The sequence below is a fragment of the Mirounga angustirostris genome, unplaced genomic scaffold (assembly GCF_029215605.1).
Source record: "Mirounga angustirostris isolate CCGP_5_RB_7025 unplaced genomic scaffold, mMirAng1.0.hap1 SCAF_3, whole genome shotgun sequence".
Taxonomy (NCBI): Eukaryota; Metazoa; Chordata; class Mammalia; order Carnivora; family Phocidae; genus Mirounga; species Mirounga angustirostris.
This window is the reverse complement of record NW_026991711.1, coordinates 156,017,849-156,042,816: the sequence shown is the minus strand read 5'-3', so window position 1 is coordinate 156,042,816 and position 24,968 is coordinate 156,017,849. Positions and strand designations below refer to the sequence as shown.

Here is a 24,968-nt window from a genome sequence, read left to right as displayed (position 1 = left end):
GGCGCCCGAAGAAATAGTTTTAAAAAGGTAATATAAATAGTGGGTACTTTCTTTTCTTCTTTACATAAGGTCAGTCTATGTGTTCTCTCTTCGAGAAATGCCTTTGATCAGGTAAGTATAGAATCAAGTTGCAGACCTGTATGTATATATGCTTGTATGTGTATATGTATAGTTGTATGTATGTATAGAATATGTATAATTTGAGAACTACAATGAATATAAAGTACCAAGTACATATGAAAAAAAAAACAGAACAAAGAATCAATAAATATTCATCACCAGCATGAGTATTGCTAGTGCGACTACCTCGAGGCAGCCACTCCTCCTACCTACCACCACCTGGAATTGACCAGGGGACTGTCAGACATAGGCATCCTAGCAGGAGCTGATTTAGGAATTACTTAACCAAAGAACATTGCAATTTGTGTTTAGGTCATGCACATACACAGATGGCTCAGAAATACTGTGTGTGAGAGAGCTCAAGGACAGAGAGAGTTCAGTGCACTGAATCATCCCCAAGAGCGATACTACTTTAACTCTTTTGCACTGGCTCTTTTTCATTCTCTTGGGCATTGTTGGTGCTACTGACAGGTGACATATGGCATTCACCTGGTATTTGCATCACACTAAACCCATAGGGTAGACAGTAAAGTCATTGGCTTGATTTGAAACAGAAGTAGTCCAAATTTCACCCAGAAAATGATTCAGGAAGCTCCTTGGTACTTGTTCTGAGTTTCTAAAAGATATTTTGGTGGAGAGTGAGGGAACTGGGGACCTTTCTGTTGTACTCAGCCAGCAACTAAACATTCCACAATGAGGCTATGTGTCTCTTTGAGGAAAGAGTTATTAGTTCTGAGGTTCTCTTCGAGGGGCCATGCACCCCGGCACCAGGTTTGAGCCTTACCTCTACTGTCCCCATCTCTTTCCATTTGGGGGTATGCAGAGGTCTAGAAGAAGGTGCCTTTGGGAGCTTTCCCCATGAGTTTTATTTTATTTATTTAGTTAGTTATTTTACAGTCTTGAGGTCTTTATTTTTTTTTTTTTTACACTTACCATGACATGAATTCATAGGGAATGGGTTCCTGTGGCTCAAGCTCCTTTCCATTGGTTCCCACAAAGTATGCTTCTGTGGGTAGAGCAGGCTGGCACTTGAGTTGAACCTAATACCTTTCTCTTTGGCTTCCTTCTTTTTCTGATCATTTTCCTTTACGTGCTTCAGAAAGCTATCTCAGCTCTTTGAGTGCTGAATAAGCTCAATATTTACATTAATTCTCTTGGCAAGAATCTTGCTCTTAACTTGTTTGTTTACAAAAATGCCATCAGCATGCTGGGTGACATTGTAGACTCTTCCAGTTTTGCCATGGTAAGATTTGTGGGGCACTCCTTTTTGAATAGTGCCCATTCTCTTGAATTCTCCAATATAACCTTTCTTGTAGATTCATATGTATGAGGCCAAAGAAACAACTCCATGTTTTCTAAAAGGGCTAGAGAACACATAGCAGGTACTTCTCCTCTTTCCTGTTGTGTTGGTCATTTTGGTGAATTACTGGAAAATGGCAGTTCAGCCAAAAAGCCCCCCATGAGTTTTAATCTTTCTTCTATGGTAACACTCTACACCAAAGTGGATGCTTTCTCTAGGACCGGAGCCTTGGAGACTGTTGCTTTTTCATCCACAAATCTAATTCAATGACTGACTTGTAGGCTCTTCCTTTGCTATTGCTCTTAACCCTGGGAGAGACATTTATCTTCTCCCTTCAAAGTAGATCAAATATCTCATTTTCATTATTATCCCTTTATAGCTATCATGCCATAACATGAACATTTAAAATAAATTGAACATGGTAATTAAGAATGTGTCTTTCAGATAGCTCTTAATTTCCCACCAGTAAAATGATAAGGCACAACCGACAAAGGGAAGGATAGGATTCTGCAGTTTGTTTTGTCAAGTTTTCAAGTAAGAGTGGAGACTGATTTTAAAGTCAAGCATTAAACATATTAAAACACTTAAATATATGAGTTTGAATTTGACATTTTACTGTTCGTTCATGGTGGGTACATGTTCAAGCTAATTTTCTTTTCTTTTCTTTTTTTTTTAAAGATTTTATTTATTTATTTGACAGAGAGAGACACAGCGAGAAAGGGAACACAAGCAGGGGGGAGTGGGAGAGGGAGAAGCAGGCTTCCCGTTGAGCAGGGAGCCCAATGCGGGGCTCGAGCCCAGGACCCTGGGTCATGACCTGAGCGGAAGGTAGACGCTTAACGACTGAGCCACCCAGGCGCCCCCAAGCTAATTTTCTTTGTTTGAACCCAGGGTGACTGGAATTGGGTTATCTCACTTTGCTGTACTGTGCTTCGAACTATTTCTGTTTTTATCTGTTAGCATTTCTTTTGAGCATGCCAAGGACCTGACTGACGTATTGTACTGATATCCCGACGTTATAATCATTTGGGGTGGGACAGAATGTAGGAGATGTGGAGAAAAAAAAACAGTGTGTGTATTTCAGTCTCTCATTTTTTCTTGATTTTGGTTTCTCATTGTCTGCTTTTTAAAAATTTCTTGCCAATAAGCTTACTATAATCTAGTTATAAAGATAGGGCAAGAGCAAAATGAATTAGGGCCCAAATTTTCTTTTTGCAAGGACCTCCCACTCCCCACACACCTCAACTTGGAAGAGGGTGACTTGGAGATCGAGTGCTCTGAGCCTGAAACTTTTCACAGCATTGACACAGGATTGAAGGACTTGGAGGAAGGAGAAAATTGGACCCTGAGAATCTGTCCAGCTTTTGTTCAAACAATCAATGAGAAAGATACTGGCCTTTTATGTTCTCAGCAGTCTCTTTTGAACAAACAGAGGCTGTCAGACTTCTGATTTTTTTTTTTTTTTTTTTTTTTTTACCTTGTTGATTTTCTTTTCTGAAAAAACGGTACGGTATAAATAAGAGAAAATTCTCAAAGACAGGTCAGGATACTGCAGCCAGTAATGCCATCAAGGCATGGATATCCCCTCTCTGGCTGAGTGGGTTCAGTGTGATAGGAAAAAGGAAAAATAAAAGTACTGTGATTTGACCTTCCTGAATAAATATGCAATTGAAAACCTATTTGGACTATTTTTAGCAAAATAAATTTTATATTGTTAATACTGCATTCATGGTTAATATTGAATAGAAATGTGACCTTTTTGGTGTCCATTATTTTGCTTACAAAGCTGTATTGAAGCAGTTTGTAAAGTATCTATTTATAAATTGATATATCTGACATTGAATTGCCCTTTCATTTTTTTATTTTTATTGGTTCAGGCATTAAAGAAAAAAATCGGTTTTGGTTGCTTTACTAACTGAGGATATGATGAGGCTGGTAAGCTTAGTTCAAGCTAAAATTTTTACCAGTGATATTGTACTTTTGAGATCCATAATCTTTCTAGTGGAAAATTGGTTGTAGTAAGCTAAATATTTATAGGCTACTAGACTTTTTAGAACTACTAATTCTTATGTTTGCCTTTCTGACTATTCCATACCTACCGTTGTACAATTATTTATTCTTTGCATTCCCTATATATGTAGAGGACACTGGGCTAAAAAATTGAATGAATGTATAACCGCAATCCAAATAGATTTATAGGCTAATAGCTTCTGTAAAGAAGCTGTTCTGTCATCTGTAGAATGGAGGGGATAACATTCCAAAGATACAAATTAAATAACACATGATAATATTTTAACATAAAGCATAACAATGCCACATTTTTAGGGCAGTTAAAAGACTGGAGAAATATATATGTATATTTCATTCAAAAGGACAACTTATGTGAACATCAAGATTTTACACATATATGTGTATTTTTGTATATATATATATACACACACAGATTTATATAAAACAACATATATCTGCATGTAATTTATGCTTGTCTGTAAATCTCCATGTATATTGAAGAAAATCATAACTCAATTTAATTTTACTTATGTATGAGTGTATATTTATATATTTATTTTACTCTTAGGGGTGTGTTTTTCTGGAACTTTCTGTATATGTTGGTACTTACAGATGTTGTGGCCTAAGCGAATTGGTGATAGATTTTATTAAGGTGTGGTATTGAGAAGGATAGTAGAAATAGTACTGGATATGGTGTCAGAATAACTAGTTCTGAGTCATGGATTGGTAAATACTCTGAGACCTTTAAAAACTGAAATCACTTTTCTGCAATATGGTAAATACATTACCTAGTATACAGAACTACTGGAAAGTTTAAATGTGATTATGCTAATGAAAGTGCTTTATAAGACCAAAAGGGCCATTATGCTGCTATCTTTATACCATTGTTTCTATATCACATTTTAGGAATGGTGAGTGAGGATATGTGAAATATGTTGGTGCCTGGAGCAAACTACATATTTGGGGAAAGGGTGGGGTGAAGGTGGTGATACTTTAAAGAGTCAGGATTTATGTGCCCTGTCTTTTGGGGGGCAGAGTCTCTACCTAAATTATTTGTAATTCTTGTGCTTGGGAGACTTGTTTTTCCCCCTGATTTGTTTACTCACTTAATAATTTATATCAGCATGAACTCACGGATATTTATTTCATTGTAGGTTACAATCCGGTATAATTTATTTATTGTCTTGCTCCAGTTGTTCCAGTTTTGGTATTTGGAAACTCTTTCAGTTAGCATTTACCCATTATTGTGTGGTTCCCTTTCCTTGCCTTGCCTTGCCTTTTTCTTTCCTTCCCTCCCTCTTTCTCCTTCCTTCCTTCCTTCCTCTTTTTTTCTTTCTTTCTTTCTCTTTCTTTCTTTCTTTCTTTTTCTTTCTTTCTTTCTTTCTTTCTTTCTTTCTTTCTTTCTTTCTTTCTTTCTTTCTTTCTTTCTTTCTTTCTTTCTTTCTTTCTTTCTTCCTTCCTTCCTTCCTTCCTTCCTTCCTTCCTTCCTTCCTTCCTTCCATTCTTTCTTCTTTCTTTCTTTCTTTCTTTCTTTCTTTCTTTCTTTCTTTCTTTCTTTCTTTTTTCTTTCTTCCTTTCTTTCTAGCATTTCTTTACTTTTTGGCACTACAAGATGGTCCAGACTCTTGTATATTTCCTGTGTCAGACCTAGAACCTACTATTTCTCCACAAAGCTGTGGTTCCCTTTATTGGAGAATGGTATTAGAAACCAAGATCTGGGGGGCACCTGGGTGGCTCAGTTGGTTAAGCGACTGCCTTCGGCTCAGGTCATGATGGTGGAGTCCCGGGATCGAGTTCCATATCGGGCTCCTTGCTTAGCAGGGGGTCTGCTTCTCCCTCTGATCCTCCCCCCTCTCATGTGCTCTCTCTCTCTCATTCTCTCTCTCAAATAGATAGAATCTTTAAAAAAAAAAAAAAAAAGAAACCAAGATCTGGGTGCTGTGTGTCCTTGTTACAATTGAGGTGTGGCTGCATCTAGGCCCTCTTGGCTGACCACAAAAACATATGTGTGCATATCTACCTTTTTATAAATATTTCTCTATATAACCTTATGTATCTATATTAAGTTGAATATGATATTTCCAACTTTAATCCATTAGCACATGGATTATTCTAGTTCCGTCCTCCTCATCTGTCAGCTCCAACTCCAACAATGAGAAACTGGGTCCCACCATTCAGCATCAGTTTACTCAGTTGTTTCATTCCAGTGTACATCTGTAGCAGATGTACCATTTTCTGTAATTTTTTTATACCACTGGATAAAGATGTTTGGATTTCTTGTTATTTTTAATCTTTTGTACTCTTGCCTAGTTGATTGTTTGCTCTCTTCTCTCTTTGCTCTGCTATTTTCTTTGGCTTCATCTTAAAAGTCCTCAAAATACCCTTCCTCTCCACTTATATGTAATTTCTCCAGTTAGTAAGTTTTAATTTTGTAAGATGTATATCAAGCTATTCAACTGTATTTTTTATTCATTTGGTTAAGGAATTATTCATTTGGTTAGTATTAGTCAAGAAGAAATCATTAAGAAAATAAAATATAAGATCATTGATTAATTTTAAACCATCAGGCGCTCTTCAGATTTAAGTAGATAAATTTTGATATTGAAGCAATATTATAATTTACATGCGTCTGGAAATATACATAAAGTGTTTTTATTTCTTTGATTATATATGCTTTGGGTACAAACTGCTTCTGTTTGCCAACAAGAGAAAAAAATTAGGTGGTGTATTTGGCATTGAGAAGAATTATAACCTCCATTACTGGATCAGAGGCTGTATAAAGTTATGAAATATGATGTTATTAGTAATGCCTTTTTTTTCCTGTGGAAATGGGGAACATAAGATGGTTTTTGGAACACCTGAAGAAATACTTCAGTGCATAGCTTTAGGGAAAACAGAAACAATACAAAATATTTATTGCATAGTCTTTGTGCAAGATCCCACAGAATCTGTGTTCTAGGTATAGCAGAGGTGTTGTCCCATTAAAAAGAAAAGCTATAATAGCAGAGAAAGAATTGAAAATTTGTCTGGAAATATATGCTTATATGAGACAACAGTGTAGTCATTACATATATTACATATATTTATTCATTTATTGACTCCTGCCAGTATTACATCCAAAATAATTTCCACACATGTGAATTTCCATGTTCCTGTTTTAAGGCACATATATGAAAACGATTGGTTCTCAAAATCATACATCAAGCAGTATCCCTACAGTGCACAAAACGGCCCTCCACAAAAAGGAATTACCTAGTTCAAAATGTCACTAATGCTAAAGTTGAAAAACTCTGACCCCAAAAATGGGTATGCAATACTGTTCATACTATTGAAAATGGTGAGCATATGTAGATATACATTTAATTTGTGCAATGACTTCTGACGCCAGTTATGCAGAGTTAGACCTAACTTTAAAGGTTAAGGACATTGTTCTTACTTACTTTAGACACTAGTCACAAGTTCCAGAGTCCCCAGGCCACCTGCACCTCTGACCAGCTGGCTACCAATTTGGGGGTCCTCCCTAGGGTTTGATAATTCATTAGAATGACTCACAAAACTCAGGAAAAGATTATATTTATGATTAAAGTTTTATTGTAGCCAAATAATATAAATCAGAAGCAGCCAAAAGAAGAGCCACAAAGGGTGAGATCTGAGGGATTCTAGACATTAAACTTCCATGTCCTTTCCCTTTGTTCTGGTATGTCAGGGTGTGACAATATGCAGAGTATTGCCAACCAAGAAAGCTCTCCTGGCCTTGATGTCCAGAGTTTTCATCGAGGTTTCATTACATAGGCATGATTGATTGAATCATTGGCTATGTGACTGAACTCAACCTCTAGCTCCCCTCTGCTCCCTGGAGGGTCAGGCTGATGTCTCATGACTTAAAACCCCAGTACTCCAATCACAAGTTAGTCCTTCTGGCATGGCCAGCCTGCAAACTGAATCGCCTGTTATACATAAACTATCTTGGGACCCTTAGCATATATTATCAGATTCCATCATGAATAACAAAGACACTCCTATTCCCTAGGAAATCCCAAGTATTTAGAGACTCTTTCCCAGAAACCAGGGACAAAAGCCAGCCAAATTCTTTGTTACACAGGAATTGGTTTACTAAATAGATGAATGTATAATGGTGAATTAATATCATTATAATATTTATCAAATATATTTTTCTTTTTTTTAAATTACATATAAGGTATTATTTGTTTCAGGGGTACAGGTCTGTGATTTATCAGTCTTACACAATTCACAGTGCTCACCCTAGCACATACCCTCCCCAATGTCCATCACCCAGCCACCCCATCCCTCCCACCCCCCTCCACTCCAGCAACCCTCAGTTTGTTTCCTGAGATTAAGAGTCTCTTATGGTTTGTCTCCCTCTCCGGTTTCATCGTTTCATTTTTCCCTCCCTTCCCCTATGATCTTCTGTCTTGTTTCTCAAATTCCTCATATCAGTGAGATCATATCATACTTGTCTTTCTCTGATTGACTTATTTTGCTCAGTGTAATACCCTCTAGTTCCATCCACGTCGTTGCAAATGGCAAGATTTCATTTTTTTGATGGCTGCATAATATTCCATTGTGTGTGTGTGTATATATATATATACACAACCACATCTTCTTTATCCATTCATCTGTTGATGGACACACACCACATCACACCACATCTTCTTTATCCATTCATCTGCTGATGGACATCTAGGCTCTTCCCATAGTTTGGCTATTGTGGACATTGCTGCTATAAACATTGGGGTGCACATGCCCCTTCGGATCACTACATTTGTATCTTTGGGATAAATACCCAGTAGTCCAATTCCTGGGTCATAGGGTAGCTCTATTTTCAACTTTTTGAGGAACCTCCGTACTGTTTTCCAGAGTGGCTGCACCAGCTTGCATTCCCACCAACAGTGTAGGAGGGTTCCCCTCAAATATGTATTTCAATACTGAATTTGACAAACGCAGGCAGGAAGCAGCCAACTGAAAACATTAAAATGCACATATACAAAATATAAATAAATAGGAAAAAGTAATTTGTAATTTCAATTAGAGAAGAAGATAAGTTGAGAGTAGGCCTAAAAATGTATTATTTGGATATTAATCTGCAAGTTTTTATGTCTAGGAAGACAAAACTGAAATAGTTTAAATGTAATTCAGGGAATTTATATTTGTTAGAAGAATTTTTTTTCTGATAGGTATATATTACTGGAATTACAATTTGAGATAAATGATTTTGAAATCTACAGAAACTTAAAGAATATAGAAATGCAATAAAAAGGGCATTTACAAGACCTAAGAATGGAAGATTTAGAACAAAGTAAGATGTTAATTAATTCTCTTTAGCAAACATCAGGATATATAATACTCAGGTATTAACTGCCAAGGTACACAGATTATGAGAAATTATAATTGCTAAAGTACACAAAGAAAGGAAAAACAGCATGCCTAAACGGAGAGAGCTTATTTGTATTAACTTAGAACAGAGGAAATATTTATAAAAATAATTTCAATAGAAGGTAGAATGTGAGGTGTAGTTTCGGAGAGATACATGCAAAAAGTGTGTGAGAACAGAAGAGAGGAAGAAAATAAATTGCACACAATCAGAACCCTACACAACATACCTCTGTTGAAGGCTTATTAAGATGACCAAGTTAAACAGAGTATCAGCTTCATAAGAAGGTGGCCATTAAGGCAAAGAGACAATACTACAACATCTGGGAAGTGTCATATCTTAAAGTGCTAGATCCAGTTGACCAAGATTTGAGGAAGAAACAATGGCTTTCCTTTATAGCTATGGTTATAAAATACGGGTGGGTGGGGGAAGGGGCATTGTTAAAGTTGAAGGAGGAAGACCAAGAAATATTTTCTAAGGCATAGTGTACAAGAATAGGGGATGGAAAGATAGATCTAACTTTTTTTTTAAAGATTTTATTTATTTATTTGACAGGGAGAGAGACAGTGAGAGAGGGGAATGGGAGAGGGAGAAGCAGGCTTCCTGCCAAGCAGGGAGACCAATGAGGGGCTTGATCCCAGGATCCTGGGATCATGACCTGAGCCGAAGGCAGAGGCTTAAAGACTGAGCCACCCAGGCGCCCCAGATCTAACTTTTAAAGGAAGAAATAAAGAAGAAAATGATTGATGAAAACATAATGAAAAATTGAATTCATTATTATTATTTTTAAGGTTCTTGTTTACAGAGGGAAAATAGTAATGAATATGTTTCTAAATATTTTTAATAAAATGCATATCATTCTCTTGAAAGTTCATTAGATGATGCTTTCAGTATGATCCACTTTGAAAGCTTCAAAAATAAATGTCTTCTCAAAGATCTTTCCTGCCTTCTGATTCTAGAACTTTGACCACCAGGAGTTTTCTTCATAGCCATTAAATCTTTTCCTGCCTATAAACAGAGAGAGGTGTAAGAGTTCTTTGGGAAGATGCATTACTCTCCACAAAAGAAGTGCTTGGATGACATAATTCATGGCATTTCTTTGACATACTGCACATCGTTTTGATTTTTAGTTTGATTCATTTGTATGATGCAAAGGAAAGCAATCATAATTTGTTCTTTATGGTTTGTGCTGTGATTACAGTGGAACTTACTTTTAGACTGAATTTCTTGAAGTATCATTAGAACGTAATAGTTAACAGATAAAAAGGTGTAAGGCAAATACAAACTCTTCATTTGCATTTGCTAATTTATTAGCATTCTTTTCAATATCATTGTTCTTATATTGGTTCTTGTAAGCCAAACATAGCCAATAATCAACAGGGCACCATTCTGAACTCTGCATAAACTTTTACTCAGATGCCTCCTACCAATATCATATTGTAGGCCTGAGAACATACTTCTCTCTAAATGTATGAAAAAATACCGTTATGGCTTTAGAAAATTACTCTGTGCTTTCATTTTTAAAAAATAAGCCATACTTCATGAATTTGAGTTAGTTGGCCTACCATAAGAATATCTAAAGCAACTTGAACACCTGATAAGGAGAAAAATATGACTATGGAGAGGTATTGTGGCCATCCATTAACGCACATTAAGATGGTTTCAGAGATGGCTTTTTGATAAAAGGCAAGTAAATTTTATCAAGAGTATAGATAAAGTAACACTGTAGGGGATGGCCCATGGCTTCCTATGAGTAGTATTAATAAGGGAATCGGAGAGTAGGTGAAGAGTAATGTGAGAATCTAATATCCCCATTCCCTGATTTGACTATTAACCTGTCCTAGCAAATGCTCTATTGGAATGTTAAAGCTACAGGGAACCCTAGGAATCATACAGTCCAAGCCTCACTTTCCAGGTGGGTGTCTGTCAAAGGTAATATTTAAAAAGCATTTGTTGAATAAATAAATAAATGAGGTAACAGACAGAGAAAGTCTAAATAAATGTGGTAGAATTTTATGGCTGGTTTCTAAGCAAATTAGAATCTACGTGTTATGAATCTCATCTAGTGTTTTTTCCCTTACATCATTCTTTCTTGATTTCATTTTAAATCTCCTAGTAAATAGTTGTTGGTGGATATATGTATTGAATTATTAACTGAAAATATGGTTTTATAAAAACTACTGTTTTTTTTTTAAGATTTTTTTTTTAAATTTATTTGAGAGAGAGAGAATGAGAGACAGAGAGCATGAGAGGGAGGAGGGTCAGAGGGAGAAGCAGACTCCCTGCCGAGCAGGGAGCCCGATGCGGGACTCGATCCCGAGACTCCAGGATCATGACCTGAGCCGAAGGCAGTCGCTTAACCAACTGAGCCACCCAGGCGCCCCAAAACTACTGCTTTTTGAAGTGGAGTAGATCACACGGTGTGTGACCTACATTTTCCTTCTTATCAAATGGATGATATCTATCCCATCTTTTATTAAACACACGCATATGCACGGGCAAAGATAGCAACAGAGACTTCTATAAATAGTGGGATTTAGGAAGATTTTGTAGGATTATGAACATATTTCTTTAAAAATATTTATCTAAAATTATTTTAAAAGCATAATTAACATAATAATAATACTATTTATTAGTATGATTAAGAAATACAATAATATACTAATATGATATGATAATAGTATAATCACAACTATGATATTAATAAAATAAGTAGGGATATTATTACATAATAATATAATTAATACTATCATGTAATATAATACAACCTTAAATAATTGTTAAAATTATTTAAAAATATTTATGATTAGCAAATACAGGAGACATACATGATCCTATTGGCAGTATTTATCATCAAAATATGGGACTTTGAAAAATTTTGCAGTCTTTCTCTCACCTGCATTTTAGTTTTGTCTATAATGCACAATCATTACTTTAAATTTTTAAACCATATTGTTTATTGATTTTCAAAATGTAATAGTAATACATATATTTAAAAATTCCTAATTCTATTAAAAGGCATGCAGTAAAAAAATAAATATTCTTCCTACCCTGTCCCTCAACCCTCCAGTTCCTATCCCTAAAAAGAAATGTTGCTTCTAATTTTATATAGGTAGTGTGCGCATGTGTGTGTGTGTGCGTGTGTGTGCACCCACGTACAAGTGTGTCTATAGCTATATCTATCCGTATCATTGATATCATTTGTAGATATTTAAAATATTTGTGTATATAAATATATGGTATAAATATCTATTCCTCTCTCCTCTGTTTTACACAAATAGTGGTGCCATATTTTAGTCATTCTTCAATGTGTGTGTATGTATGCATATTATATATATGTGTGTGTGTGTCCTTTATATATGTGTATATACATGTTAATTTAATATTTTATCTTGGGGATCTTTTCACATCAGTCTTTGCATATATTCCTCATTCTCTGTAAAGGCTGTGTAGCATTTTGTTGTATGGATGTGCCATAAAGAGTGTATTTGAGTGCTTTTGATGAAACTTTGGTTGTTTGCAATATTTTATTATTCCAACTAATAAGCCAATAAATACAGTTGCATATATTCTTTGTGGCATAAGAATCAACAGAAAATTTTAGATAATTATAATTTTTTCTGTTTACATTCTTGTAATTTTCTTCAACAAACACATACTAATATTTAAGTTACATTAAGAAGGAAAAACACTGATATGAATCCTCTTATATGAAATGACCACTGTAATGATTTAGTAAAAAAAAAAAAAGTACGCTAAAAGCCTTATACATAAGTATATTAACAATATTTTAGATTTGTTTTGGTCTTATAGGTTCTAAAGTCTTTCCCACACATTTTTATATCTAAATGGGAAACTAATCAAAGTATAATTTTTTCTCATGGAAACTTTTAGAGTCTTGGCTTAGTAGTTGTAACATGATCAGATCATAAAATGCTGCTATTGTCCTTATGCCATTGCAGGATAAAATTCTGCAAATTAATACTACTAATATTCGTTTGTTCCCCTTTGTACTAGCATATTTTATGTATGTGTACTTTAATGTTTTTATCATTTATGTTTCACTCTTTATTAAGGTCTGAATAGACATTTTCAGCCTTTACCTATTAGAATACCTTATTTTAATTAGGGCCCAGCCATTGTAAAAAAAACAAAAACATATCTTGTTATTGTCATTGCATAAAATAAAAAAACCTTATTTTTCTTACTCTTTAGGATTATTGTTTTTTTTAGAATGATTTTTAAAAGTTTCCTAGGAAATCAAATCATGTTATGACTAAAGCAAAGAAAGATGTCTGAGTTTGTTCAAAATTATGAAAAATGGGAACCACCTCTTAGCAACTTTTCAATTTCAATATGTATCTGGTGGTTTTCTTAAAGCTTTTTTTGAGCATTCAATTTGGAATCCAAGCCCGCTTTCTCTATACCTACCCCTTTCAATCAGTACATGTTCCTCTGCTGTTCCTCAGGATTCAAAAATGGAATTACCCAAATCTGATCGTTGGCATTTAGAACTGAGGTTGATGTAGACCATGAGTTCAGTTAGTATTTGGTCACTGATACTATTCTGTACGTGCTCAGTAGGGAATTTTTCTTTCAAACCTTACTGTGTACCGCACCTAAAAATAACAATATAAACACACAAATTATCAATTAAGAAAATCTAAACCACATAGCTAATTAATACCATACTGAAGTTGGCAGGGGAGATTGTGCTTTGATCTAATTATGGAGCCGTTCACAGATGCTCATGCAGGTAACCATACATTTAAAATTTCTTTCTATTTTTTTTTCCCTAAGAGAGATAATCACATTAAATTCACCCTACCAACTTTGAAGGTAAAGGTAAACGAGTTCCACAATTGAAGAAATAAGAACAATTATTTTAGAGATTTCGTCTCAGTAGTTTTGTACTGCAAGGTTTAATTCCTATAGAAAAGTTTATAATTATCTCTCTCTCCAATCTGCTTTCAAACATTCCTAATTTTACTTTCTTTTCAATGCAAGTTTGTGATTTATTTATTATGTAGTCCTAGTTTATTCATATTTGTGAATTTTGTTCACAAAGGGAATTTCACTAAATTTGGTCAAAATAAAGCTATACCAAAGGCAAGGCCGTCTATATCTAGATTTACTCTGCTTTTACTAAAAAAAGGAAGATTCTTGAGATGAAGGTCAATTTAGCAGGTAATGTGATGCAAAAGCAAAATAGCCCCAAACAAAACAAACAAAATGCTAGTCTTTCACATGGTTGATGCATTATCATTCATATTTGGTAATGGTTAGATTTATAAGCACTGCAATTTTATTTGACAGATAAGTTTTGAAACTAGAATGCATGTACCAAAAATCTGATTGCTATTCTTTAGCAGAAATAATTTTGTTACCACCTTTAACAGAATCTCATTACAGAATGCCTTTGGGGAAGGGGTGGGGCAGATAGGAATAAAATGAAAAAAAAAAAAAAAACAAAAAACAAACCAGGAACACTTTCTTAAAGTAATACAAGGAATGGATCTTAAAAGTATATCATTTTTATTAAAACACTATTTTGGGATCTCAAAAACATTTATGACATGCTCATTTACATTCCTTTTTGATAAGATATTGAACAAGTAGTTTTATCTAAGTGACTAAATTACATACATCAAATCATCATACTAATTTTAGAGATCAAGCAGAGCTAGAGACACAAAAGACTTTATATTACTAAGATTGTAAGTATTTATTTAGAGATCTTCAAATAGTCATCTAAAAGTAAAAGAATTGGGGGCGCCTGGGTGGCTCAGCCGTTAAGCGTCTGCCTTCGGCTCAGGTCATGGCCCCAGGGTCCTGGGATCAAACCCCACATCGGGCTCCCTGCTCTGCGGGAAGCCTGCTTCTCCCTCTCCCACTCCTCCTGCTTGTGTTCCCTCTCTCGCTGTGTCTCTCTCTGTCAAATAAATAAATAAAATCTTAAAAAAAAAAATAAATAAATAAGAATAATGAGTGACAAAAAGAAATTAAAAGAAAAACCTGCTACTTTATTGGACACAATGGCTCATTGTATACTTTTAGGTATTGGTATTGGTATATGAAGAAAGTAAAATAGGGGAACAGAATTGGGAGTTACTGGAAGTGGAGAGAAACTAACTATGGTGCTGAGCAAAAACCTCTAGGAGGACGAGTCATTAGAGCCAATGACAAAGGAATGAAAAATATTAAAACAGCGATGTCAAGGTCTGGGAGAAAAGCGTTTTCTGTGAGAAACAGCAGGAACAGAGACTAATTGATTGCACTTATACTCAGCACTCTGAAAATTGAAAATTGAAACTTACACCCACGTTGATCAAGGAAACTGAAGGAGCTAAAGAGAGAGTCTGAGTGGCTGAAGAAGAGTAAGCAAGAGCAGGGGAGATGAGAGCCCAGGCCAGAGGGCCCCAGTAGCCGGAGCATGGAGGGCCTTACCATCCATGGTGTAGATTTTTCATGTCGCTTTAATTGTTATAGGAAGTTTTGGGTGGTTTGAATCCTTGAATAATAAACTTTAGATTTTGTGAAGAGGTCAGACTTATAAACTTAAATTGCTGCCATTCTATAAATACTTGTTAATCTACAGTTATTTAAATGAATTTGGTGTTTACTTTGGAAAGGGAGGTCTTAAGAGATCACTTCTAACTGTGTCTGGCTCCTTGAACAACACAAGTATAAGTTTCGATTTCCATTTTTTGCACTGCTAAGTATAGGTATAAAGTCAGTGATTTGACTTTATTATTATAACTGTTGTTACTATGAAGAATTTATAGGCTTACCTAGTACAACGGGAGCCACTGATCTTCAAATCTTTCGAGAATTAGATATATTTTTAAAAGGAATTGGTTCACTTTTCACTTTCTAAGTGATGCGATCTAGGAGTTTTAGCTGAAATAAATGTTTCAAAGTTAGTATCAAGGAATATTTGACCTTATTTAAAGTACCATTTTTATGGATATTGTATTGACTCTGAGAAAGTGGCTTTGCAAAAAAAAAGTGTTATAAGATACATTAAAAAATTCAAAGAAAGTTGTTTCAATTTTTCTTCCTCCAAATATATATATTTATATGTATTATTGATTCTTTTTTTAAAGATTATTTATTTGAGAGAGAGCAGGGAGAAGGGCAGAGGGAGAGGGACAGAGAGAATCTCAAGCATGCTCCACGCTCAGTGCAGAGCCCAATATGGGCAGATCCCATGACCCTGAGATCATCACCTGAGATGAAAACTAGAGTCAGATGCTTAACTCACTGAGCCACCCAGGTCCCCCTATCATTGATTCTAAGGAGAACATTTTTCCTCTATGGTTTGGCATCTCTGAAGTAGGTATGCATCTTTCAGTCAGTGGTGTGATATAGTTTAAGTAGAGATTTTTTCTCTCTTCATGGTACATAAATAATGGTGTTTTTTACATTCAATGATGCCTTATATTTGAGGAAATTTAGCATATTTTCAGTAGTAAAAGACATGCTTCAAAAATCTCTTGAAGAAAAGAAATAATTTATAGCTTGATTACACACAGACCAATCGGCAGCTCTCTATTCTTTAAGCATGAAATATTTTTTATAATCAACAGGTTTTGTCGTGTTTTGTTTCTTTTTGGTATCTTAGATATGAAAAAAACTCGAGAAATGATTTGGTTGAACACCCTCACTTTATAAGGTGGAAAGTTTGTTTTACGTAAAAATAAGATGACTAATTACAATTTTTTATTCATTTCAGTTTTATTTGTCTTAGTGTCTTAACAGAAAAATGGTAGGGGAGAAATTATGTGTGTTTAGCAGAGTACCATTTTTACGTTCGAAGTACCCAAACTTACATTTAATGGGTAGATGAATTAAGTCTATACAAGTTTGATGACTCATCTCAAATTATACAAGAGGTCAATGGTTGAGCCATATTTCTTGGTGAGGCCAAAGCTCTTTTCCTTGAAAACACATGGTAGCCCTTTTGCAGAAACATTTTGCAAAGCTGGTGGGCAGTTATTAGTGAAAACAGACCTATATTTTAAAAGACTCAGAATATCTCTATGTGCCATAAAATTTTAACATTCACTGAAATTTTAATAGGTGATCAGAAAAGTCAGTTTCTGTGATCAAATATATTTTTCAAATGCTGAAGTTTTTAAAATTTAATTTGTTGCTATTACTTTCTGTTTGCGAAGTTTCTTTTTATAAATAGGTATGCAGAAACTTCTTATTTAATTTTAAAACATTTGATTGTGGAATACTTTCATCTTAGAATATGTATTTACAACTTATGAGGTATTGATATTTTACTAAATTATTTATGGAACACTGATTATGATTTTTTCCCCAAATTTTATTAAATCCACTAAAGTGGATTAAAGTGGAGTGAGAGGTTATATTAATCTGTTCAGTTGAAATTAATTTGCTCTTTACTCATGTTTATGGTCCATTGTTTAAACAACTACAGATTTATATTTTGAATAGCCTATAGATGTTCCAGGAGGATAGGGATGTCTTTTTTCATTGCAGAATCATCTATTGGTTTATTGTGCCAGATAGTTCCTATGATAGATACTCAAAGCATAGATATTAAAATCCAGAATGTGATTTGAATGCATTGTTCAAGGTGAATAAACTTTCATATCTTTCTTATACAGAATGGTTATAATTTTAGTTAACAACATTATTACAGTGACTCTTCAAGAAATGCATTATGAATATATCTCTACTTATCTCTCTTTGTCTATATTTATTCACTTATTTTCCATTCTTCTACATCCAAAAAATATGAGAAGAGGGTATCTTTATTGCTTGTTGAATTTATCGAATCCTGTCATGAAGTGCAGTTTTGCTCTGATATAACTTAACTCATGGACTTTATACCTTTTCTAGTAAGATTTTGGTGAGATTTATTAAGATACTAGGTTATCTGTGTGCCCACTTTTCTTTGAGTACTCTCTGCTCATCCTCCAGTAAGACTGGATTCCCTGAAACTGTGTTCTTGGAACATGACCCCATCTCCTCTCCATAGAACAGATATGAATCTGACATATACTCTATAGAGTCGTTGGTTGTTATGGACTGAATGTTTGTGAACCCCCAAAATTCTTATGTTGAAATCCTAACTCAGTGTGATGCTATTAAGCTGTAGGGCCTTTGGGAGGTGATTGAGTCATAGGAGTGGAGCCCTTATGAGTGGGATTAGTGCACTTATGAAACACACCCAAGAGAGCTCTTATCCCTTCTGCCATGTGAGGACATAGCAAAGGCAAAATTAAAAACAAAAACAAAACACCCTCCACTTGTCTATGAATCAGGAAGTGGGCTCTCACCAGAAACAGAATCTGCTGGGAAGTTGGTTTTAGACTTCCCAGCCTCTAGAACTGTGAGAAATAAATGAATGTTGCTTAAGCCACCCACTCTTTTTTTTTGTTTTGGTTTTTGTTTTGTTTTGTTTTGCTTTGTTATAGCAGTCTGAACAAGCTATCCTAATCTGTTTTGTTTTCCTGGGAAGGTGGAAGGTCAGAGGTCAGGCTGTCTGGAGGGGACAGAAGGTACTAAAGGAGCAAATGCAGGGGCCGTGCAGTGGCCTCCGCAGAACAAATAATTGTGATAGCCCATGACCAGTCACACAGCAAACACTGAAGGCTGTACTTTTAATCTGTATTTGCAACCTAGTTTGGAGTTTTTGTAGAACATGGATAAAGTTTAGGTGCCTACTCACTGATTTTGTAATTTTAGATTATCAAAATGTAAATTTCTAAAATGTGGATTTTAGCTAAAGATAGGGCTTGTTTGGAAACCAGAAGAAAATTAATAAAATAGTGACATTATTTATAGTTCTATTATGAAATAAAGTTGTTACTAAGTCTAGTTATGCTCCCTAAAACTGACATTATGAAATGAAATTCACCATAGCTAGAAACTTTCTAAGAAATGCAAAACTGTACAGGCAGTGTTTTTTAAATATTTGGTAATGTCATTAATAAAGTAAGAATACTTCATATTAACCAAATGGTTATAAATGACAATAGAAGTGTACTTGACATGAATTTCTGGCTTTCTTCCCAAAATGTTTCCATCTTATGGATTTTTTGTTATTTTTTTATTTTTTTAAGATTTTATTTATTTATTTGAGAGAGAGAGAGCACAAGAGGGGTAAGTCAGAGGGAGAAGCAGACTCCCCACTGAGCAGGGAGCCCGATACGGGACTCGATCCCAGGACTCCGGGATCATGACCTGAGCTGAAGGCAGCCGCTTAACCGACTGAGCCACCCAGGCACCCCTGGATTTGGTTTGTTTTTAATCTTTGGCAGCATGGCTCTTTGAAAGTAAAGTCCTAACTTTTTTTTTTTTGAAACTTACAAATATTTGGGAAATTCAGTCTTTAAGCAAAACAGATTTTCAAATACATTTGGCTCTTATTCTGATGCAGAGTACCTCTTTGTTGTGTTTAGTGTAACAAATGTCTTCCTACATTGTCTGACTCGATGTCCACTTGTAAGGTATGATTATACTTCATTTTGGGACCGAGGAAAGACCTTGCGTGAAGGTGATTAGTTTGATTAGAAAAGGGCAGAAGACAAAATATATGTTGATCCTTCATCCCTTTTTTTCTCTTTTTCTTCCTATTTTTGTGCTTTGTTGTGAGACGTTTTAATTAGCCATCCCTGAAGTACAGTAACCTATACGATATAATCTCTCAATATGAAAAGGTCATACCTAAATGGGGAAGAGGGTGAACCTGATTTGAATCTCATCTTAAAAATGTCAAGAGATGTTTCTAAAGAACTTATAATTGTTCTCCCATGTATTTTCTTTGTAAAAGATTTATTACTATTACATAGAACTTTTACAGCATAAAGTGGTAGCAGTATGACAAAATGCTTAAAAACTAATGAAAAAAACTCCTACTCATTTGTCAACTTTAAAATCAGACATACTAGGAAAAGACACTTTTCTACTTCAGATGATGGTTACTTGTTGGTGTTTAAACGATTGCACTGAGGAATAGGGTGAAAAACCAGTTTATTTTTGTACACTTTCCTAGTGCTACTCCCTACATAATCATGCAGTAGAGAGGACTTTTTACTATTCACCTCTTCAATTTATTTCAGTTCAATTCCTTCAATTCAGTATGGTTTCAGGTAAATTAGTTCATTTTTCCAGCAATATATTAGAAACTCTGTAGAAAGGAATAATGAGCAAATTATTTGGGTACAGTGTAGAAAAAAAATACTGATGTTGTAGTCCAACTACACACAGAGGGCATGTAATCTTAAACACTCCTGTCCTGGTAACTCTACCTGTTTTCCGTCCAGGAGATCACACATTACTCCCCCTCATCTACATGTTTTCAGAGGCATTTACTTCACATACACCCAGATCCACACAGTACATTGCATTGTTCAGATCACTACGGCAGGCTTAAGACGGCCACCAAAGCCAGTCAGAACAATAAAATAAAAGGAGTTTGGTTCCAAATGGTGGGAAAAGAATCTCACTATTCTGATCGGCTTCAAATCTGGGCACTTCTAGCAGCTGTCTTGATACCCATCTGAGAATGAAATCATGTAGAGGAAATGTATTGGAGAAATAGAGAAACCAGGTTGTGGTGATAGAGTTTGAGCTCTGAGCTGAGCCCAGACCTGAGATTTTGGACGAAGGAGTTACAGGGTCTGGAATTTTCCCTTTGTCTGCTTAAATCAGTTTGAGGTGTGTTTCTGTTATTTGCAAAACAACATATTTTAAGAGATACACTAGATATAAAAACACTGAAATAATTTATGAGAGGAAAGGTCAGTATTAAGAAGGATAACTTTTTCTTGAAGAACGTGAATCTTGAGCTCAACCACTTAACTTTCTTGTAGACAACTTAGGGTTGGGTCTTGTTTTTGTTAATTCACTTTGACAGTCTTTGTCTTTTAATTGGTATATTTAGACCATTCACATGAAAGGAATTATAGATATAATGAGAGTAATATCTACCATATTTGTAACTGTACATCAGGTAAAAGGAATTGAGGTAGATAGGTCTTCAGTGTGAGTTTTTGTAGTTGTTTGTTTTTATCTGGGTAGGAGTTAGGCTGCGTTTATTGTTTGCTGTAGCTGTTACTGTCAGATCCTACAATTTCTTCTACTGTCCTTGTTTCTAACTCTTCTGTTGTCTTTGAATTTTTTTTTTTAAAGATTTTATTTATTTATTTGAGAGAGAGAATGAGATAGAGAGAGCATGAGAGGGGGGAGGGTCAGAGGGAGAAGCAGACTCCCTGCTGAGCAGGGAGCCCGATGCGGGACTCGATCCCGGGACTCCAGGATCATGACCTGAGCCGAAGGCAGTCACTTAACCAACTGAGCCACCCAGGCGCCCTTGTTTTTGAATTTTTCTAAAGATTCCTTAAATAGAGTCTGAGGCCTATAGTTCTTCTAGCTGCAATCCCTTGTCATTTTCCTGGGGCCCTATTGATGCTGCGGTAATGTCTGAGGGAAGGGAACTGCACTATAGTCCTACGATTAGGTATCAGCCTTCAAAGGAGCCTGAATTGGGTATTTCTCTTCCCTCAGGTTGGTTAATCTTCGGTAAAACCCCGGTAGGTTCGGCTCTGGTAAACAAGTTTTCTCAAGGGTAGGCCTTATTAAGAATGGAGAGCTCTGAATATATTTCAGAATGGTTACTTTCCTCTCCTCCTGCTTGAAGTACAAAGGGATTTTTCTCTCATTTTCACAGTAAAAACAATGGGCCCCTGGAGGTGAAACTCACAAGAATTTTTTTGGGGGGGTGGCTACTATTGAGTGACTTCAGAGTTTTTAACTCCTGAGCTACAGTCTGCCTACTGATGCTGGCTTCTGCTGCAGGCTGACTGTGCCTGGGCGTGGTGTCTGGGAAGCGGTGATTCTCTGGATCTGCAGGTCTGTCTTCCAGATTTGGGGTAGTAGTTTGCCCTGTGACCTCAATTCTGAGTCGAAGGAGAGTTGTTGAATTTTGTTTATCTTTTTTCTTGTTGTGAGAACATGAGTGATGACTTCCACGCTATTTACATGTCAGACCAGAAACTAGAATACTTCAACCACTTAACTTTCCAACAGTGAATTTCTCCTAATTATTTTCAGAAACTATGAAGGAATCTTGGTCACAAAAGTCTCAGGACGCCTGGGTGGCTTAGTCGGTTAAGCGTCTGCCTTCGGCTCAGGTCATGATGCCAGGGTCCTGGGATTGAGCCCCACATGGGGCTCCTTGCTCAGTGGGGAGCCTGCTTCTCCCTCTCCCTCTGCCTCTCCCTGCTTGTGCTCTCTCTCTGTCTCTCTGACAAATAAATAAAATCTTCAAAAAAAAAAAAAAGTCTCCATGGTAGAAGAGTATACCCATTGAAAGAAGCTTTGGTTTTCATGTATCGTAAAGGTAAGTTTAGATTCATATTCACTAAACATTATTATGTGCCAGGAAGCTTGGGAGATGTTTGCACATTTATTTGTGGCCTCCATTTTGTGGTGCAGATGTGAGGCTGTAGGGAGTTAAAAGGATGGATTCCAGAGACACATTCAGTGGCTTTGAATCCCAGCTCCAGCAGTTAGTGCTGGGTTGGTCCTTAGTGATTTACTTAGCCTTTTTTTTTTTTAAAGATTTTATTTATTTATTTGACAGAGAGAGACACAGCGAGAGAGAGAACACAAGCCGGGGAAGTGGGAGAGGGAGAAGCAGGCTTCCCGCGGAGCAGGGAGACCGATGCGGGACTCGATCCCAGGACCCTGGGATCATGACCTGAGCCGAAGGAAGACGCTTAATGACTGAGCCACCCAGGTGCCCCTGATTTACTTAGCCTTTCTGTGTCTCAATTCCTTCATCTGTGAAAGTAGGGATAATAGTGCCTGTTTCTGAGAATTAAATTAAATGATAGCATTATTATCATGAGACAATGTCTCTTAAATTTTGTTTTGCTTCTGCTATCCAATAATTCATTTTTTCCTAGTTCAGAACATTTCTTTACTAAGGGTTTTGAGAGTTTTGTCACTGGAAGCAGCCCAATATATTCCTTTTACTGATTCTGATCGCTTAAATGACAACTAAATCACTATTCCCTTTGAAGATTAAAAATAAAATGCAGTGAGTGAAATTTTAGTCTAATAGACAAGAACTTTCCCAATTTTTATAAAAGGATATCCAGGAAGATTTCTTATATTGCTAGAGAAAGTTGTTTTGATATCATGTAATGATATGGCCATTGTATATCTGTTATTCAGCACAGTTTCTGTGACTTTAATCAGACCACACATTTTTTTTAAACCCATAAAGTGACAAGCCAATGACTATTCAGTGTTGTTAGTGAGAATAAACGCTATGCTGATAAACAGATATGCCAGTGGACATCAAACCAAGGAGATGAGTAAATCAGCCACCTAATCTTAGACTCTAGCTGCAAGATCTTGAAGAACAACAAAGACCATAGATATTTCTAAGGGAAACTAGTCCATAAAATATAGAGTTATATTTTAAAATTTCTTTATTAATCCTCATATGACATGGATTTGATCAATTCAGTAATAAAAACCACAATAAGAACCTGAATTGCTTATGTTAATGTTTTTTGTTGTTGTTGTTGTTGTTAATGATAAGGAGACCGTTGTTAGTTTCAAAATTGAGCTATTACCAAAGAAAGAAGGAAGTGGAAATACACTATTGAAATAATCCTTGAAGGTAATGCTGTTGTTGAGAGAGGTTGAGAAATTGTGTATGTGTTTTCCATTATCTGATTAATCAGCGAGGTGACTGAATATGTTTCACCATCTTAAAAATTATATTTCAGTATCTTAAAAATACTACAATTATCTAAAATCTTCTCTAGTTAGCATTTATTTCATAAAGGGTAGAAATATAATTCATTTTTAGTGTGTGCTTTATGTTTGTTCTCTCAATATGCTATCACAACAGACAAACAGCATTGTTTTCCACATTTCCACATCTTTTGAACCGAGACTGAGATTCATAGACATTAGGCTTATACAATGAATAGAAGACCGACCGGATGCAGAGCAGATTCTCCATACACTGTGACTTAAAGTTTCTTATTCTCTCCACCACATTACAGTGCCAGATATCTGATGTATCATAGAATTTCATGGTTTAAAAGCTCTTTACAATCATCCAGTCCAGCCCAGTTTGAGATCTGTCAGCTGGGAAGCTTTTTAATCCAACTATTGCCAAAGTAACACCAAAGTCTAGGAGTGACTATCTCTGGAGAAATACCACTTATAAAGAAAAAGAAAATTATATATATGTATATATGTATATATATGTATGTGTGTGTATATACATATATTTAAAGATTTTTTTCTCTTAAAACCAATTAGTCCAGACTAATTAAACCATGTACCTAATCTATCCTTTTTAGTATTTATTCATACTACAAATTTTAAGGGAGTGCATTGCATCAACTGTGTTTTCCTCTAGGGTATGTTAGTTTCTTCCTGATAAAAGTATCACAGTAAATATGTTCTTTAGTCTTTCTCCTGGAAACAAGGAAAAAAGAATGAAAAAAAAAACACATCAACTTAATTTCTAGTTAGAAGAAGGCTTTTTTTCTTTTGTCAAAACATCTTAAAGACTTTGAAACTTCAGAAATGCTTATCTAAGCAAAAAAAAGAGCACATCATTAGGCAAACTTCTACATAACTGAGAGGTAAATACTAATATATGAAATAGTGTGGCAAAAGGAATCTTTTGTTTTGCTAGTGTACTCAGCTCTCTTATTTCCTCTTTCATGAAGCTCTTAAAATCCTACATTCTGCACTAAGTCTTCTCTAAACTCATAAGATGATCAAACATATCCTATTTAGCTGTCAAATTATGATCTTTCTTACCTACTATATTCTACCATCCTCTCTTAACTATAAATTGTAAATATAATCATATTTGTTTGCTTACTCATTCACTATTCAATTGCTTTTTATTCATTTTGAGTCTGTCAGTGGTGTTTATTTCATATTCTAACTTAATTTTGAGTGTTTCTATGTGAAGAATTATGAAGCCTATCCTATGATGGTACATGTAATAAATTATTTATGTGAACTGTAGACAAGAAATGGATAGAATTTAGGGAAAGGCTCAAACATGGGCTTCCATGGCAGGTCTTTAAGCAGGCAAAGGCAAGTGATTATTTGAATCTTATA

General features: G+C 35.4%; 1 pseudogene; it reads right to left on the bottom strand.

Annotated features, from left to right (window-relative positions):
- Positions 1-1,049: 1,049 nt before the first annotated feature.
- LOC129045585 (large ribosomal subunit protein eL21-like) lies at positions 1,050-1,537 on the bottom strand (annotated as a pseudogene).
- Between the last annotated feature and the right edge of the window lie 23,431 nt (positions 1,538-24,968).